The sequence below is a fragment of the Arvicola amphibius genome, chromosome 4 (assembly GCF_903992535.2).
Source record: "Arvicola amphibius chromosome 4, mArvAmp1.2, whole genome shotgun sequence".
In the NCBI taxonomy this organism is placed as follows: Eukaryota; Metazoa; Chordata; class Mammalia; order Rodentia; family Cricetidae; genus Arvicola; species Arvicola amphibius.
Window position 1 is genome coordinate 46,631,256 of NC_052050.1, and position 19,144 is coordinate 46,650,399.

Consider the following 19,144-nt stretch of genomic DNA (forward strand, 5'->3'; position numbering starts at 1 on the left):
GTAGAGAAGTCAAGCTGGAATTGACCTGAAAACCCTTTCTCTCCTGGTCAGCTTTCACAGTGCCAGAGCATGCTATGCAGGCTGCTGGGGGAAGACATCCTTGGCTACAGCATGGGTTTGAGACTTGCCTGGGCTATCCAACATCTTGTTTCTAAAACCAGAAAAATCAAAAGTGGTTTGACTGAAGACCTGAACTGGGTCTCCACATGAGGTTGGAAAGAAAATGTTGTTGGAAGCTGCTTGTTTGTTCCTGGCTGCTCAGCCCTGAAATAACCACGCAGAAACTGTATTAATTAAATCACTGCTTGACCTATTAGCTCTAACTCCTTATGGGCTAGCTCTTAAATCTTAATTTAACCCATTTCCATTATTTTATATTTTACCATGAGACTCGTGGCCTGCCTGAAAAGTTCTATTTGGCAGCTCGCGTCTTTCCCCTCTGGCGCCTACATGGCTTCTTGCAATTCTGCCTTCTTTTTCCCAGCATTCAGTTTAGCTTTCCCCATCTAGCTCTGTTCTGCCCTGCTATAGGCTCAAAGCAGTTTCTTTATTCATTAACCAATAAAAAGCAACACAAATAAAGAAGGACTTCCCACACCAAGAAAGAACCGACTTTATAAAGGATATCCTCTAATCTCTTCACATGTGTTGTGGCACTATGCTCCGCAGACACCATGTCATTCACATTAAAAATAAGAAGAAATAAAACTTTTGCAGATTTAAGAAAAAATTATGTTGCCGGGCATGGTGGTGCACAGCTTTAATCCCAGCACTTGGGAAGTAGAGGCAAGTGGATCTCTGTGAGTTCAAGGCCAGCCTGGTCTACAGAGTGAGTTCCAGGACAGTCAAGGATGTTACACAGAGAAACACTGTCTCAAAAAACCACACACACACACACAAATTTATGTATATGAATGTTGCCTGAGTGTAGCCATTGGAGGCCAGAAGATGGAATCCGTTACCCTGAACTTGGAGTTATGGTTTGTGGGTCACTATATGGGTTCTGGGAATCAGACCTCATATAGAGAACCTAGGTTCAACACATTATTGATCTTCAGTAAATACTGATCTACCTTCTCAAAGATCCAAGGATCCAGTTATCTCTTTGCCTCCTCTTCCTCCTTCTTCTTTTCTTCTTAAGAAAGGATCTCACTGTGTAGCCCTGGCTGTTTTGGAACTCACTCTGCACATCAGGTTGGCCACAAATATCATCATGCCCAGCATAAAAATAAATCTTTTTTTGTGAAGAAGTGGGAAAAAGAAAAACAAGTGCCAATATCCATTTTGTATTGTTGGTTTACTACTCTTTGAAAACTGAAAAAACAAACAAACAAAAAGCCTGGGATCCAAGAGCATGGATGTTTGGACCTTCCTCAGAAGTCCCCACTTTGTCTGTGAGCTAGTCATGGTCTTACAAAGTTTAATATAATGCAAAACCTTCCATTTAGTATATTTCCCAACTTCGATGAGAAAAAAAAATCTTATTAAATATTCCAGATATGTATCCCAGGCTGGCCTTAAACTTGTGGTAATCCTTCTGTTTCAGCTTCCTGAGTATTAGGATTACAGATAAATACCACCACATCCAAACCTTTTTTCTTCCATTTATTTGGCTTATGTATATGGGTGCTCTGCCTGCATGAGCGCCTGCGCTCTATACTGTGTTTGTGCTTGGTATCCGAGAAGGCCAGAAGTGGTTGTCAGATCCTTTGGAACCTGAGCTACAGATGGTTGTCAGTCTCCACGTGGGTGCTGGGAATCAAGAGCAGTCAGTGCTTTTAACCTCTGAACCCTCTCTCCAGACCAGCTTGTTTGTTTGTTTGTTAATACAGTAAAACATAAGGAGTTGGTGAGGGGCCTCAGCAGATAAAAGTTCTTGCCACCAAACCTAATGACTGAATTCAACCCCGGGGGACCCCACATGATAGAAGGAATGTTGCTAGCGTTCACATTTCAGAATGTTTTACCTTTGAATAAAAAAAAAAACCCTATCCGCTGCCAAGTACTTATTTTATCATTTACACATTATCCATAAAATTAGCTTTCTGACAAGTTTCTCTGAACTGTTCTGAAGCTGTCCAAGAGAAGGCCTGACTCTGTTGACAGCAGAACTAGTGCTATGGCTTCATGCTCCTCCCTTCCCCAGAGTCTGTTTCTCTGCCATGTTCCTGCCTCTGCCGTTAGCTGGTGTGCAGAATAAATGATCTGCAGCGCTGGGTGGGACAATGGGGCTGATTCATGGCCTGAGAAAACAGGGAATTGTCCCTAAGCAAACACTGGCCCTACTTTCTGCTGGGGACACAGCAACGTTAAGCTGAAAGCGTCTTGTTTGGATTCTTCCAACCACTGGGTAAGCATCTAAATGAGAGAGGCAAGATGGGCCTCCCAGGGTCCCCTGGGGAGCTTAAAACAATCCTGAGATACCCCGACAAAGCTTATGATCTGTGTAAGTAAGCAGGGAGAGGTCATTCAAACAGCTGTAAATTTCATTAAGAAGCCTCATTTTATGGTCCCAGAACAGGCATTCCGTTTTATGCTAGGATTATCTCCGGCTTTTATATTTGCATCCACTCTGGCTGGCTTTGCTTGTGTGTATGGGTTAAGCTTTGGTGCTTTGGCTGGGCTTCCACAAGAATGCACCTTTAGAATAGATGGGTCTCCCCACCCCCACACTTCACCTTCTGCCTAGGGGTCTCTAATTGTTCTAGCCCTGTTAGGCGAAACCAACCTATACTTAACTTCCTTGCCGCGTTATGTTGTAGATGATGTGTATAGAAAGCCCATGTGCATGAACAGAAAGGAGGTATGGTTTTGCCCTGCATGAAAGAGTGGTTTGAGGCCTGAGCACTCATACCCTCCATAGTCCTCCAGTGGAAAGAAATGCGTCATTATTTCTTCCATATTCCTGGTGCTTGACAGTGTTTATAATCTACAATAGAATCCTTCCTCCCGCCCACTCCATTTTCCCCTCACTCCTCCTCCCCCCCGCCCCCTTTTTTGTGTGGATTGAACCTAGGCTCTCACATACACTAGGCAAGTACTCCAACACTGAGCTATCTCCCAAACCAGGTCTATTCTAACTTAGGATATTTTTCTTTATTGAAATCTAGTCTTTATTTGTTACTGAGAAGGATAACCATATAATAGTCTTGTTGTTTCTTTGTAGTTCAGTTAGTGTGATGAAATTAGATCAATACATTTTTACTTGCTGAGCAATCCCAGCATTCCTACATGAAATCATTCTTCATTATAACATTACTGGAATTATTAGATTTAGTATACTAATATGTTTCTTAGCACATTTGTTTTAATAAAAAAAAACACATAGCTTAAGGTCAAGGGTGTAGCTCCATGGTAGAGTGCTTGACTACCACGTAGAAGGTCCTGTGTTCAATTCTCAGCCTCAGCTCGCTCTCTCTCTCTCTCTCTCTCTCTCTCTCTCTCTCTCTCTCTCCACACACACGTATATATTATCTCAATCATTTTAAATTGTACAGCTCACTAATGTCTTTTTTATTATGTTTTTCTATTTATTTTATTTTTAAGTGTGTGTGTGTGTGTGTGTGTGTGTGTGTGTGTGTGTGTTCACATAAGTACAGATACCGATAGAGGCCAGATGAGGCCATTAGATCCTCTGGAACTGGGAATACAGGTGGACTGTGAGCAGCCTGATGTGGATGCTGGGAACTGAACTCTTGTCCACAAAGACAGCAAGTCTTCCTAACCTCTGAGCTATGTTTAAAATTATTTTGCATTTTCATTAGACTTATTTGTTTGTATGTGTGTGCATACAATTTTCATTACACTGTTGTTAATTTATGTTGTGTAACCTCTGTGTGTGTTGTGTGAGTGCTCCATATGCCATGACTCCAGTGAGGAGGTCAGATGACAACTTTCCAAACTTGATTCCCCTCCTCCACATATGGGTTTCAGGTCATCTACAGCCATTGCTAACAAGTGTCTTCATGTCTCCAGCCTCAGTTTGGCAATTGCTTTACATTATTATTGCTGTGCATTAGTTCTCCCAAACTTTTTCATTTTTCTTGCTTCTTTTTCTTTCTTTTTTGTTTTTTCAAGACAGGGTTTCTCTGTGTTGCTTTGGAGCCTGTCCTGGCACTCACTCTGTAGATCAGGCTGGCCTCAAACTCACAGAATCTGCCTCCTCTGCCTCCCAAGTGCTGGGATTAAAGCGTGCGCCACTGTGCAGCAGTTCTCCATCTTTCAAAATCTAAACTCTGTACTCAGTAAAACAACTCCTTACCATCCCTAGTATGACTATTTGGTTTTCTGATTCTGTGAGTTAATCAAATTATTTAATTACTGTAAATAGTATCTTTGATATATTATCATTACATCACTATTATATCTCACTATATTATCTGGCCTGTAGCTCACTGTGTAGACCAGGTTAATGTCAGACTTACCGAGATCCTCCTGCTTCTGCTTCCCAGGTGCTGGTATCGAAGGCACGCACCATCTGGTCTTAGACTACTTTGTCCCCCTCAATAAGCTCTCCTGTATCCCAGGCTAGCCTCATATCCATAGGTAACTCAGGATGACTTTGAACCTCTGATCCCTGTCTCTACTTCCCAAATGTTGGGATTACAGGTGTGCATCACCACACCTGGTTGATTCAGTGCCAGAGATCAAACTCAGGGCTTCTTGCATGTTAAGCAAGGGCTTCTCTGATGGGGTACATTGTCAGTCTTCCCTCCCTTTCGTTTGTTTGTTTATCTTTTCTTTTATTTATTTTTTGTTGCTTGTATGTATGTATGTGCTTCCTGTAACTGGAGTTTTGGGTGGTTGTGAGTCACTGTAGATGCTGGGGATCAAACCTGGGTTCTCTGCAAGAGCAGCAATGCACTTAATTACTGAGTCATCTTTCTAGTCCCCACCGTTTGTTTGTTTTGTCTCCTTGGAGGCGAGGGCCAGTGGCAAATACCTATAATTCCAGCATTCAGGAGGCAGAGGCAGAAGATGGTTGCAAGTTCAAGAGTGTGGTCAAGGCTACAAATACGACCCTTTCTCAAAACAAAATCTCTCCCCTTAAATGTTAAATATTAAGATGAAAAAGAATAAATAAATAAGACCTATTCCATGCTGGGCATGAACTACACGCCTGAAATTCTAGCACTTAGGAGATGGAGTCAGGAAGATTGGGAGTTTATGGCCAGCTTTATCAACAAGTGGAGACTGAGGTCAGCCTGGACTACATTAGAAACATTTGCCATGGCTGAGAGTGGTGCCATGCCTCTAATTCCAGTACTCAGGAAGCTGAGGCAGGAGGATTGAAAGTTTAAAGCCAGGAGCTCAGCAATTAAGACTGGAAAAAAAGCAAGGACACCCATTTCTCCCATCTCTTCTTTCCAGCACTGTCCTGGAATCCCAGGCCGCGAGGCAGGCAAGGCAGAGGAAAGGAAGCACATCAATCGGAATGGAAACAAAAGCACTGATATTTATAAGTATAGCTGTGCGTAGAAAACACGGGCATCTGTTCCCTTTCCCAGAGTCCTTTAAGAACTAATAACTGACTTAGGCAAGGTCACAAAATGTAAGGGCCATCTCACCTGGTAAGGATACTAGCTGCAAAGGCTGATAGCCTGAGCTTGCTCCCCAGAACCCCAACTCTTGAAAACTGTCCTCTGACCTTCACATGTGCCCTATCCTAGTGCACCACACACAGACACACACAAAATAAAACAATACAAACAATTTTCAATTTTGTGGGGGGTGGATCAAGACAGGGTTCCTCTGTGTAGCCCTGGCTGTCCTGGAACTTGCACTGTAGACCAGGCTGGCCTCAAACTCAGAGATCTGTCTGCCTCTGCCTCCTGAGTGCTGGTGTAGTGAGGAGCTGCAGGTTGTGTTCCTGCGGCCCAGTTCCCGGCCTCCTGACTAGCTTATGCCCCAAAATAACATCACACAAATTGTATTCTTTTAAAACACTGCCTGGCCCATTAATTTCAGACTCTTATTCACATCTTGCTTTAACCCATTTCTAATAATCTGTGTAGCACCACAAAGTGGTGCCTTACCAGGAAGTTTCTAGCATACATCCATCTTGGGCTGGAGCTTCATTGCGTCTGGCCTCTCTCTCAGGAGAGGCACAGTGGTCTGTCTCACTTAGGAGAGGTGTGGGCATCTGACTGAGCCATCTACCTCACTTCCTTCTTCCTGTTGTCTACTCCGCCCACCTAAAGGCTGGCCAATCAAATGGGCCAGGCAGTTTCTTTATTAGCCAATGGGAGCCCTCCATCATGCTGGGACTTTATAAAGGCATGCACCACCACACCCAACTGTAAACAATTTTTTAATATAAAGGCAATATACACAAACCAGTCATATAGCAGTAAACTATTAGTAAATCCTTCTAACAGTAACAAAAACCACCATATCAAGGTATGAGTTCAGTGAGAGTTGTATAGGGTCTTCTAACTTAAAATTGAGAGAAATGAGAAGGCTGTTTTTGTTTGTTTGTTTGTTTGTTTTGTTTTGTTTTTTCTTTCTTGAGACAGGGTCTCACAGCTTGTGGGAATCCATTCTCTTCTTCCACTATGTGGGTCCTGGGATAGAACTCAAGTCATCAGATTTGGTAGCAAGCACCTTTACCCTCTGACCCATTTAAGATTTTAATTTTAAGATCACATGGCACAAGAAAAATCACAGTTTTATACAGATTACAGGCTTGTATCCACATTTTATTTGTTCTTAAATATAACCACAAAATCTTTCCCCCAAAAAAGTTAGATGGTGGTTGGAGAAGACACCTGGCAGAACAGACATGCACATACACATAAATATAGACTTACATATGCACATACATTGGCCTGATCTCTGGCCTCCACACACACATACACAAACACATGAATACATGCTTATATATACACATACACAAACACACAAAACAAAACAAAAAGAAAAAAAAAAAGAACATCTCAATTGAAGAGGAACAAAATGAGAGGCAGGCACCGAGATGCCTGTATACCCAGCACCCTGGACATGCAAACAGGAAGATCAGGACTCCAGACTTGCTTTCCACTACAAAGTGAGTTTGGGGCCAGCTTGAGCTACATAAGACTCTGCTTCCCACACCCCCAAAATAAAAGCCTAGGGAGATGGCTCAGTACTTACTATACAACTAACTCAGTTCATGAGGAACCTAGTTTGATTCGGTTAGCATCATGTTGGTGGCACAGGCTTGTAATCCCTACCTCAAAAAACCAGCAAAACAAAACCACAAAAACCAACAGTGACCGATTTAAAAAGAAGAGAAAGAAGAAGCAGTGGAAGTTTTCGGGAAAGTTTTCAAATAACTATTTCCCAAAGTGCCAGACAGTGTCTTGAAAACTATTGGCTCTAGGGCTGGGGGTGTGGGTCAGTGGTCTTGTAAATGCAAAGTAACGCATCCCATTCCTGTTAGAGAGAAAAGAAGCGGGCGGGGGATGTAGTTCAAAAGCAGAGCATTTGACTAGGATGCACAAGGCCCTAGGATTCAATTCCTAGAATCTCAAAGAAAGAGGAGGCGCTGGGGAGGAGAGGAGAAAGAAAAAAGGGAACCTGGTGTGAGTTGTAAGTACTGTCAAGAATGCCGTGTAGTGAGGCAATGAGCTTCCCTCTGCTGCAGTGTGTAGCGGAATGGAGTGCTTGGCAGTCTGGGCTCCAAACCACTACTTCACACACCAGCTCTAGAACGCTACTCCCCCCGCCTTTCTCTTTTATACGTATGAGCATCTTGTACAAATTTTGTGGGGGAAAAAGTCTTGGAGAAAAAGAAAGTATGAGGTATTGTTTTTTTAATAAGACAAGGCTTCTCTGAGTGGCCCTGACTGTCCTAGAGCAGACTAGACTTGAACTCACAGAGATCTGCTTGCCTCTACCTCCCAAGTGCTGGAATTAAAGGCATGCATCATCATGACTGATTTATAATTGGAGTATATCTTTAATATAACAGTGTTTGTGTTTTTTTTAATTTAACTTATTTTTTATCTTGGCAGTGGTGGTACACGTCTTTAATTATAGGACTTTAATGTCAGTACTTGGGATGCAGAGGCAGGCATATCTCTGTGAGTTTGAGGACAGTCTGGTCTGTAGACTGAGTTTCAGGACAGCCAGGGTTATACAGAGAAATCCTGTTTTGAAAAACAAAAAATAAATAAACAAATTTATCTTGCCATGCGGTGGTGCCACATGTTTTTAATTCCAGCACTTGGGAGGTAGAGGCAGGTGAACCTCTGTGAGTTTGAGGCCAGCCTGGTCTACAGAGTGAGTTCCAGGACAACCAAGGCTATCCAGAGAAGTCCTGTCTAAAAAAAAAAAAAATCAAAGGAAAAAAATATTATTTTGGAAGTATGTATGTAGGGAACCTCTGAAAGCTTTACAACAGGCAGGGAAACAGTCTGGGAAGAGACAAGAAGAAAATTCAGTTCAGCCTGCTTCTCTGGTGCTGGTGCTAGGACTCTACAGTCTGATCTCAGCTAATTTGTTTTTGCCATGTTTAAACATCACACAATTATGGAAGAAAGTCTTCCCATAATACTTAACTCAGTGCAGAGAGACCCTGTCTCAAAAAACCAAAAAAAAAAAAAAAAAAACCAAACAAAAAAAAAACTTAACTCAGTCCTGTGAGTACATCAAAGCTCAAAACATATTTACACTGGAGCTCTTCACAAGTTCACGTGGCTGCATCTGTACGATGGGTTCTCATTGACTTAGAAACAACGCGCAAGATAAGGGTCTGAGCCGGTAGTTCTTAACCTTCCTAATGCTGTGACCCTTACGAATAGCATTGTAGATGTCTGCTGGGCAGGATAGCTGGTATTCCACCTCGAGATCCCACAGGCTGAGAGATGCTGTTCTAGGGAGAATGACTGAGGTAACATAATCCCCATGGGTGTCAGGATTTGGCCTGGCCTTAAGATAACATAGAAGTCATTTAGGCTGTTGTAAAGTACAAATGACATCTCTCACAAGGATGAGTTTTACGGTCTAGAAGTACTGTTCAAGTTTTACAGGGAAAGGGTCTGGGATAAGTAAAACATAAATTCTGGAAAATACGTGCACAGCCCTGCTCACCAGACAATAATGGATCACCAGGTTGTAAACTATATCCGTACCAAGCATTTCAGGAAGACAGGTTAAATATCTGTTTCCTCTGCAAGATGCCTGCAAGCATAACATTCCTGGCTTCTCCAGTGCTTATCTGCACACACAAGCACTGTTGCCCTCTACACATCTATATCTGTGTGCCACGTGTGTGCCCGATGCAGGTGGAAGCCAGAAGAGGCATCATAGCCTGTGGAACTGGAGTTCCAGATGGTTGTGAGCTGTCACGTGGGACCTAGGAATAGAACCTAGGTCCTCTGGAAGAATAGCCTGTGTTCTTAACTACTGAGCCATCTTTCTAGCTCCCTACTTAGCGGATTTTGAGACTACTGTTTTGGAGAGCTGGAGTCTAGGCTTTCCTTTTTCTGCATGGTCAACACAGGGAGGACTAACAGTAGAGAGTACTCACAGGGGAAAATGAACAGAGTATTGAAGGGAGCAAGGAAAGTTCTCTTCAAAAGATGGTGGTCATATGATTTACATGCAAAGAAAACTAACAACAGCCTTGTAGTGTATGCTGCAGACTCAAGTGTCAAGTTGTTCAAAACCTTCCAGATTATCTTTTCAGTTTTCTGGCTCATGCATTTTCTTCCTGCTTCCCTCTACCAAACTTCAACTATCTTCTTCCTTTTCCCCTTTAAGCTACACTGGTAACATTTTTTCTTCCCCTAATTTGATTTTTACAATTCTAGTTCCTATATGTGTATGTATGTATGTATGTATGTGTGTGTATGCATATATATGTGTGTGTGTGCGCACATATATAATATGTATATTATATATTATACTTTTCTGAGCCTGTACTCTCTACCTGGATAGATCTCTTCTCTTCCAAACCTGTATTGTTTGCTATGCCATATGTGACTCTTAGAAGTTTAAAATGTGCTTAGTGTAGACTGAGATGGGCAATAAGGTGAAATATGTGTCAGCTTTCCAAAAATTGATTCTAAGGAAACATAAAAATTAATCTTAAGCCAAATGCAGTGGTTGGAAGGCTGAGGGAGCCAGGAGGAACTGGGATTTAAATTAGGGCCTTGCACATGGTAGGCAAGTGCTGTATCATTGAGCTATGTGGTCACTGAAACTCAAAACAAAGCAATACAGAAGCCAACAAAGGAACTCCCATATTTTCTGAAACAGGGGCTTACTATGCAGCCTAAACTGGCCTTGACTTTATGATCCTCCTGTCTCAGCCACCCAAGGGTTGAGATTACAGGTATATAACAACCATTCTTTGGTTTTGCTGGGATTGCAGGCTTGTCTGATCAGACCTGGTTTGCTTTTTCAACTTGCCTGCCACCGAATATACAAATAATATGGTTCTTATTATTTTACTATTGGAAAATAGTATGGATTTAGTAGGAAGTTTTGACTCTTGCTTATTAAAAAGGCACAGTGTTTCTAATTGTGTGCAACTGTGTGTGCACGTGAGTGGTGGAGACTGAATCCTTGGCCTCAGAATCCCAGGAAAATACCGAAGTTGAAGTACATGTCCAACTTCGCATTTAGATGTGTAAAATATTTATTATTATTATTGTGCGTATGTGTGTATGGGGGGCAGTTCCTGGTGTGCACATGGAGATCAGAGGGCAACTTTATAGAGCTGCTTCTCTTTTTCCATCTTTACATGTGTTCTGGGGCTTGGACTCAGAGGCAAGTGCCTTTACTCATGCACAATCTCAAAGGACTAATGCTGCATGTTAAAATCCAAGTGTTGCTGGGTGGTGGTGGCTCGTGCCTTTGCCACCACCAGCACTTGGGGAAAGGCATAGACAGACTGATCCCTGAGTTTGAGGGCAGCCTGGTCTACAGAGCCCTAGACAGCTAGGGCTACACAGAGAAACCCTATCTTGAAAAAAAGAAAAAAAACCTAAACAAATAAACAAAACAAAACAACACACCCACCCTCCAAAAAAAACCCAAAACAAAAAACAAAACCAAGTGTTTTTGTCAGTAAGGTACTGACTTAGGTGAATGTTTAGGGCGAAGGCAAGTAAGTGTGTGTGTGTGTGTGTGTGTGTGTACATATACATATGTATATGTGTGTGTATATATATTATATTTGAGACAGGATCTCACTTTGTAGCTCTTGCTGGCCTGGAACTTGCTTTGAAGACCAAGCTGGTCTGGAACTCACAGCAATCCACCTGCCTCTGACACCTGAATACTGGGATTAAAGGTGTGCACCACCACTGTTGGTCAGCTAAGTATATTTAGTATTCAACTTATTCTTAGATCAATTTCTATTAGTTGAGTTACTTTTTCCAGTCTTTTTTCTTTCTTTCTTTCTTTCTTTCTTTCTTTCTTTCTTTCTTCCTTCCTTCCTTCCTTCCTTCCTTCCTTTCTTTCTTTCCTTCCTTCTTCTTCTTCTTCTTCTTCTTCTTGTTCTTCTTCTTCTTCTTCTTCTTCTTCTTCTTCTTCTTCTTCTTCTTCTTCTTCTTCTTCTTCTTCTTCTTCTTGTTCTTCTTCTCTCTCTCTCTCTCTCTCTCTCTGTCTCTCTCTCTCTGTCTCTCTCTCTCTCTCTCTCTCTCTCTCTCTCTCTCTCTCTCTCTCTCTCTCTCTCTCTCTTTCAAGACAGGGTTTCTTTGTAGCTTTGGAGCCTGTCCTGGAACTAGCTGTTGTAGACCAGGCTGGCCTTGAACTCACAGAGATCTGCCTGCCTCTGCCTTCTGAGGACTGGGATTAAAGGCATGTATCACCACGGCCTGGCTTATTTTTTTTCTATTTTTGTTTCAGTAGCTTCTTTTTCTTATTAGGATTTTTGTTTTGCATACTTTTTTTTTCTTTTTTCTTGGTTTCAAGACAAGGTCTCAAATCTCCAACTCTGGCTGTAGCTGAGGATGAACTTCTAATCCTCCTGTCTCCACTTTTTTTTCTTTTTGGGTTTTTGAGACAGGGTTTCTCTGATAGTTCTGGCTGTCCTGGAACTCACTCTTTAGTCTAGGCTGGCCTTGAACTCATAGAGATCCACTTGCCTCTACCTTCCAAGTCCTGGAATTAAAGGTGTGCACCACCACCACCTGGCTGTCTCCACCTCTTTAATAATGGATTACAGCTCTGTGTCACCATGTTTGATTTATGTGATGCTGGGATATTAAACATACTCCTCTACACATTCTAGGCCAACACTCTTGGTTCCTTTTTTCCCCCCAAGACAGGGTTTCCTTTTTGTGTGTGTGTGTGTGTAGCTTTGGCTATTCTGGAACTCACTCTGTAGACCGGGCTGACATCGAACTCACAGAGATCCCTCTGCCTCTGCCTCTCTCGTGCTGGATTAAAGGCATGCACCAGCACCAGCACCAGTAGGCATACTTTCTTTCAATCAATCTTTCTCTAATAAAAATTTTTATTTATCTACCGGGATAATTTGTTTTATGTGTTTTTAATTTTTTCCCCTGTATATGTTCTTTTGTGGTCATTATCTTAACCACATGCAATTTTCCTGTGTCAAAATTAGTAGATCAAAATTCATCCAAAGCCGGGGGATGGAAGAGCACGCCTTTAATCACAGCACTTGAGAGGCAGAGGCAGGCGGATCTCTGTGAGTTTGAGGCCAACCTGGTTTACAAAGTGAATTCCAGGACAGACAGGACTGTTACACAGAGACACCCTGTCTCACCCCTGCCACCACCAATAAATTCATTTAAGACAGAGACTGGGGACACATTTGAGTCTACAAGATGTGACATCTATCATGTCCAACTATACTAATTTTTGCTTCGTTTTGGTATGTTTGTTTCTTCCTTTCCTTGTTTTTTTTTCTTTTTTTCTTTTTTTTTTTATATTTTGAGATGGTTTTTCGTGTAGCCCTGGCTATCCTGGAATACACTCTGTAAATCAGGCTGGTTTTGAGCACACAAAGATCCACCTACCTCTGCCTCCTGTGTGCTGGGATTGTAGGTGTGTGCCACCATGCCCAGTTAAACTATATTAATATTTAAATATATTCATGAAATAAGATAGTCTGAAGTTCTCAGCTATTCTAGGTAGTTCTGTTATTCAGGACTGCTTAACTGTACTGCTTGTTCCATTTTTCCTTGACTTTTGTTCAGTCCATGCCTTTAGTGGGGCAAAGAGCAAAGGGCAATTCAAATTTTCCTTAAGGAATTATTACTAATCTTTTAGAGGATGAAGACATTGTATACAACACAAAATTAAGGACAAGAAGTCACAAGAATAGTTAAAAGTATGTAGCAAAGACATTTAAGAAGGAAAAATAAATTTAGCTTAATGATAAATTCTAGTGTGGTTCTCTCTCTCTCTCTCTCTCTCTCTCTCTCTCTCTCTCTTCCTTTCTTTGTTTCTCTGTAGCTTTGGAGCCTGTCCTGGAACTAGCTCTTGTAGACCAGGCTGGTCTCGAACTCACAGAGGTCTGCCTGCCTCTGCCTCCCAAGTGCTGGGATTAAAGGCATATGCCACCACCACCCCCCCGGCTTCCAGTGTGGTTTTCATTTTCAATGTAAAGACAAACTGTAATATAATATACTGACTGTGTTTAAGGAAGGAAGCTTTGAGCTTTCGTGGTTATACTCTCTTGAAACTCCAGTGGAGATCATGAAGGGGGTCACCAGGACCTCAGAGCAATAGCAATTTAAAAGTTTGGATGTGGGCAGGCAGAAGTGTGCTCCTCTGTCCTCCACAATAAAGCTTTGAAGTTGACTTTTAAAAAAAAAGCATTATTTTAAAGAGATAACAGATATGATGGCAAATATCTTTAATCCTAGGGAGACTGAGGTAGGAGGATCATGTGAGTTCTGGACTAGCTTTGGGCTACCTAGTGAGATCTTACCCTAGATAAATGAACAAATAGGTATTTTGCTTTTGACTTAAAATGACATACTAAACTGGGTGGTAGCGCATGCCTTTAATCCTAGAACTCCGGAGGCAGAGGCAGGTGGATCTCTGTGAGTTTGAGACCAGTCTGGTCTACAAGAGTTAGTTCCAGGACAGGTTCCAAAGCAACACAGAGAAACCCTGTCTCAGAAAATAAAAATGACATACTAAATTATTAGCATGTGAACTAATAGGATATATGATATGTAAAATAATGTGGAGAGAAAATGTGTACAAGTACAGATAACACAAAATCTGCCATGACTTTGTAATTGTCAAACCTGATACATGAAGTTTCACTACTTATATGTCTAGCATTGTATATATTTGGAATTTGTGACAAATAGAAGGTGAAATAACACTATTATAAACATAATTTAAAAATTTTTATGGTTCTTAGAGACAGGGTTTTTCTGTGTAGTCCTGGCTGTCCTGGAACTTGCTATGTAGACCAGGCTGGCCTCGAGCTCAGAGACCCATCTGGCTATGCCTCCTGAGTGCTGGGATTAAAGGTGTGTGTGTGCCAACACCGTCTGGCTGGTTATTTTCTATGTATGAGTTTTCTGCCTGCATGCATGTCTATGCACTATGCGTGTATCTTTGGTGTCTATGCACTGGATCTCCTGGAACTGTAATTAAAGGTTTGTGAGACACCACGAGCAGGTACTTCCAACTGCTGAGCCAACTCTACAGCCCTCAACATGTTTTTTAAAAAATCTTAAAAGCAAAGGGCAGGGTCAAAATGTGCATACCCTTTATTTTATTTGTTTCATGTTTGGAGACAGGGTCTCATGAAACCCAGGCTGCCCTTTAACTCATTGTATAGCTGAAGCTGACCTGGACCTCAGGATTCTTCTGCTTCTGCCTCTTGAGGGCTTTGGTGATGGGTAAGGGCTACCAGGTGGTGGGGATTGGCCTTAGGGCATCCGACATTCTTGATTTTACAGCTGAAATATCCACAGCTCCTCCTTAGCCATTTTCAAAAACCTATTTTAGTTATTTTAAAATATGGAATGCCTTATGAACTTCTGCATCATCACTGCATAGGAGCTTCTTAATTGTTGATTTTCTCTATGTTTTCAATTTTAGTATATGTGCTGCCAAAATGAGTACTAAAATTTTCAAGTCACAAAGACATTTTTAAGTTCTCCAAGTAAGAGTTAATCCTTATCCACTAGGTACACGCTAACAGGCATTAAAAAAAAAAAGATATTTTGCACTATGCTTGGCCTGTGCAGTGACATCCTAATGAATGCCATATAGCCTTTTATATTGTTTATATTAGTACTTTAAATTTTCTTTATAAATTAATATTGTGCATAGGTCATTGTGGGCTTAGTGTGCCAAGAGTGCATGTGCAGGTCCTAGGGCAACTGTGGAACTCGGCAGTTTTCTCCTTTCACCAACGGATCTGGGGATGGAACTCGGGTTGTCAGGTTGTCCCATCAAATGCTTTTACCTACTGACCCATCTCCCTTGCTCAAAATTCATTTTTCTGTTTATTCTAAAGGTTTTGGATTATAAATGTTCCTTCTCCATACTCCTCATGCAACTAAGCTGAGAGTCTGACTCTTAATTCCCCTCAGTTTGTTTTTCTGTCCTCCCAATGTTCATGACACATGAGGCTAACATGACGCTGAGGAGAACGACTGGTCTAGTTGGGTCCACCCATGTTGACATATCTTGTGGAACTGCAAGCACAAGGTTAATGAGGGAGAATCCCCTAGAGTCAGTCCCTGTCACTTGAGTTAGAGTTCTCTTCTCGATGGACTTTAACTTACACAACTTGCACGCCCCAAGCTTCTTTTCACTTGCTGATTTCTTTTTAAAAAAATATTTATTTATTTATTTATTATGTATACAATATTCTGTCTGTGTGTATGCCTGCAGGCCAGAAAAGGGCACCCCATTACAGATGGTTGTGAGCCACCATGTGGTTGCTGGGAATTGAACTCAGGACCTTTGGAAGAGCAGGCAATGCTCTTAACCTCTGAGCTATCTCTACAGCCCCTCACTTGCTGATTTCTTTCTCCAGCATTTCCACACACAAGATTGGACATTTCTTTTTTTTTTTTTTTTTTTTTTTTTTTTGGTTTTTCGAGACAGGGTTTCTCTGTAGCTTTGGAGCCTGTCCTGGTGTCTCGAACTCACAGAGATCCTCCTGCCTCTGCCTCCCGAGTGCTGGGATTAAAGGCGTGCGCCACCACCACCCGGCCTGGACATTTCTTATAAATTAAAATAAAGGGTTTGTTTTGTTGTTTTACATAAGTGACTTTTCTTTCATTTTGTGTGTTTATGTAATGGAAGACTCTCATTGGTTAATAAAGAAACTGCCTTGGCTTTTTGATAGGGCAGGATTTAGATAGGTGGAGTAGACAGAACAGAATGCTGGGAAGAAGGGAAATTAGACAGACGCCATGCCTCTCCTCTCTGGGACAGACGCCATGGAGCCAGCCGCCAGGTCAGACATGCTGAATCCTTCCCGGTAAGCCACCACCTTGTGGTGCTACACACATTACTAAATATGGGTTAAAGCAAGATGTGAGAATTAGCTAATAAGAGGCTGAAACTAATGGTCTAGGCAGTGTTTAAATGAATACAGTTTGTGTGTTATTATTTCCAGGGCTAAGCTAGCTATGCGGGAGCCAGGCAGGATGAAAAGCAGACCTGCTTGTCTCATCACTAGAGCTTATGTTCACATGTGGGAGTTTGCTTGCACATATGTGTGGAGGGTGACATCTCACCTGATTTTTATCAGGGTGCTGGGAATCAAACTCAGGTCCTCATGTTTGAGCAGCAAACACCTTACCTACTGAGCAATCTCTCCCTAGGTCCTCAGAACAAATTTTTAACATTCTTGCTCTTTGTAAACAGACTTTTGTTCTGGCCATATAGAAGACATTTTGTTCTCTCCCCAGTAGCAATATTTTTGGAGTGTTTCTTTCAGTAAGCTTATTTGCAGAATTGTTTAAAGTAACACTAATTTTCCTGCAGCAATCGAAACAAATGTTTCCTTTTGAAAATGTCTGCTGGGAAAAAAAAAGATTTGTAATTCAGATGAATGGAGAGTTTGTTAGATTGTACCAAGGAAAACACATGTTATTTTTTTTCCCCAAGAAACACTATTCAAAATATCCACTAGTAAATGCTTCCTGGGTAGACATAGGTTCCATGTACATCCTCATGAATTATGATAGATGGCACTGACGTCCTAATTCTCCATTTTCAGTAGGCAAGTGTTTATTGAAATGGATGTGCAGCGTTAGCAACTAACTGAAAAACCCACACAACTGTAACACAATTGCTTCATGTCAAGTCAAGCACCTAACAGTTTTCTGTTCAGAAAACTTAAAAAGCAGGGAGAAAAGTTTGTATCTTCCCCAAAGGAGATTTATTGCTTTTTGAAGGATAGCTATAAAAATAAAGTCTGATTTTAATTTAGTACATAATTATGTAGTACAAGTCTTATATCTTTCTAAATATAAAAATTTGTGGTCTCAAGGTCTTTAGGAGTTGGGCTACCTATTGGTAGTAAATTGGTGGGTTTTAAAAAATAATTTATTTAAAATTTCTTTCATGTGCATTGTCATGAATGTGTCAGATCCCCTGGAACTGGAGTTACAGGCAGTTATCAGCTGCCATGTGGGTGTTGGGAATTGAACCTGGGTCCTCTGGAAAAGCAGTCTGTGCTTTTAACCACTGAGCCATCTCTCCAACCCCTTAAGTTGGTTTTTTATAAAAGTGTGTCCAAGCTATTTGCTAACTTTTAGAGCATTCATTTTAAAAAGAAAAGAACTGATTCACTCAGCTGATTAAATATTAAGCACAATATCAGACAATATTAAATATTTTAAAAAATAAAAATGAAAGCTGGGTGGATTCTTAGAATAAGGGATGCTCTAATTTATTGAATTCTTATTGGCTAGTTTTGGATATAAGTAATAGCAGCAAGCCTTCATGCCTTCTTCTGTCCATATTTCTGACTAGAGAATCCTAAAACTGAAACTTTAGACATGATCTTTTTTGTTTGTTTTGTTTGTTTGTTTGTTTTTGAGACAGGGTTTCTCTGTAGTTTTGGAGCCTGTCCTGGAACTAGCTCTTGTAGACCAGTCGGCCTCAAACTCACAGAGATGCACATGCCTCTGCCTCCCGAGTGCTGGGATTAAAGGTGTGCACCACCACTGCCTGGCCTAGATCTTCTAACGATTATTTGATTTAGTTTCTTGTATTGATGAAGGGAAAACCCCAATCTCCTCAGACCATTGGCTCATTTTTTTTTTCAAGCACCTGTAGAGATAAAGACAACCCATCCCAATACAAAGAGACGGGCTTTGGTACAGGAAAACAATGGTTACTTGAGTTACCTTTAAGACCTCACTGTGGAAGGATGCATTAACATGTGCAATATCTGATTCTCATAAAAGCCTTATAAGCAAGCCTATTCAAGTATTCTTTCTTTTCTTTGTCTCTTTCAGCAAGTACCTAACTACTGAGTGTCTTCGGTCTTTTAAAAATGATAAATTTAAAAACTTTTGAGTAGTCCAGCTAACCCTTGAACTTGTAATGCTCATTCCACATTCATTCCTGGCTGAAATTATAGGCCTGTGCCATCATCCAAGGTCCACTTGCTTGGCATTTATTTTATGAGACAGGGTTTCTCTATGTAGCTTTGTTTGGCCTGGAATTCACTGTATAGATCAGGCTGGTCTTGAACTGGAAGAGTCTCACCTGCTTCAGTCTCCTAGAGTACAGAGGGGTGGGTGGGTGTCACCAAGTGGGGCTTATTATTTTATGATAGGGTGATGCTGGCCTCAGCATTTGTGGCAGTCCTCCTGTCTCTTTCTCCTCATTGTTAGGATTACAAATGTGAGCCACCATAGGCCATTTATTACTATTATCATTATTTTAAACAACGTTTCCGAGGCTGGCTGAGAACTTCTGAGTTCTTCCGATTCTCCTACCTCCCAAAAAGCTTGGGCAATGTGCCACTTTGTTCGGCTACTAGGCTGACTTTATACTGAGGCCAAAAAGAGACACGGTAATTTAGTCAAGGTCACGTTTCTAGCCAGCGGTTGACACCAGGATTTCTACGGAGAGGTTACTCTGTAGCTTCCCAAGCACAATGTACCTTCATAAAAGGAAGTCATAAAATCAGTTAAGCCTGAGTCTGTATTTTGGGAGAAAACACAAGTGACTAATGAAATAATCT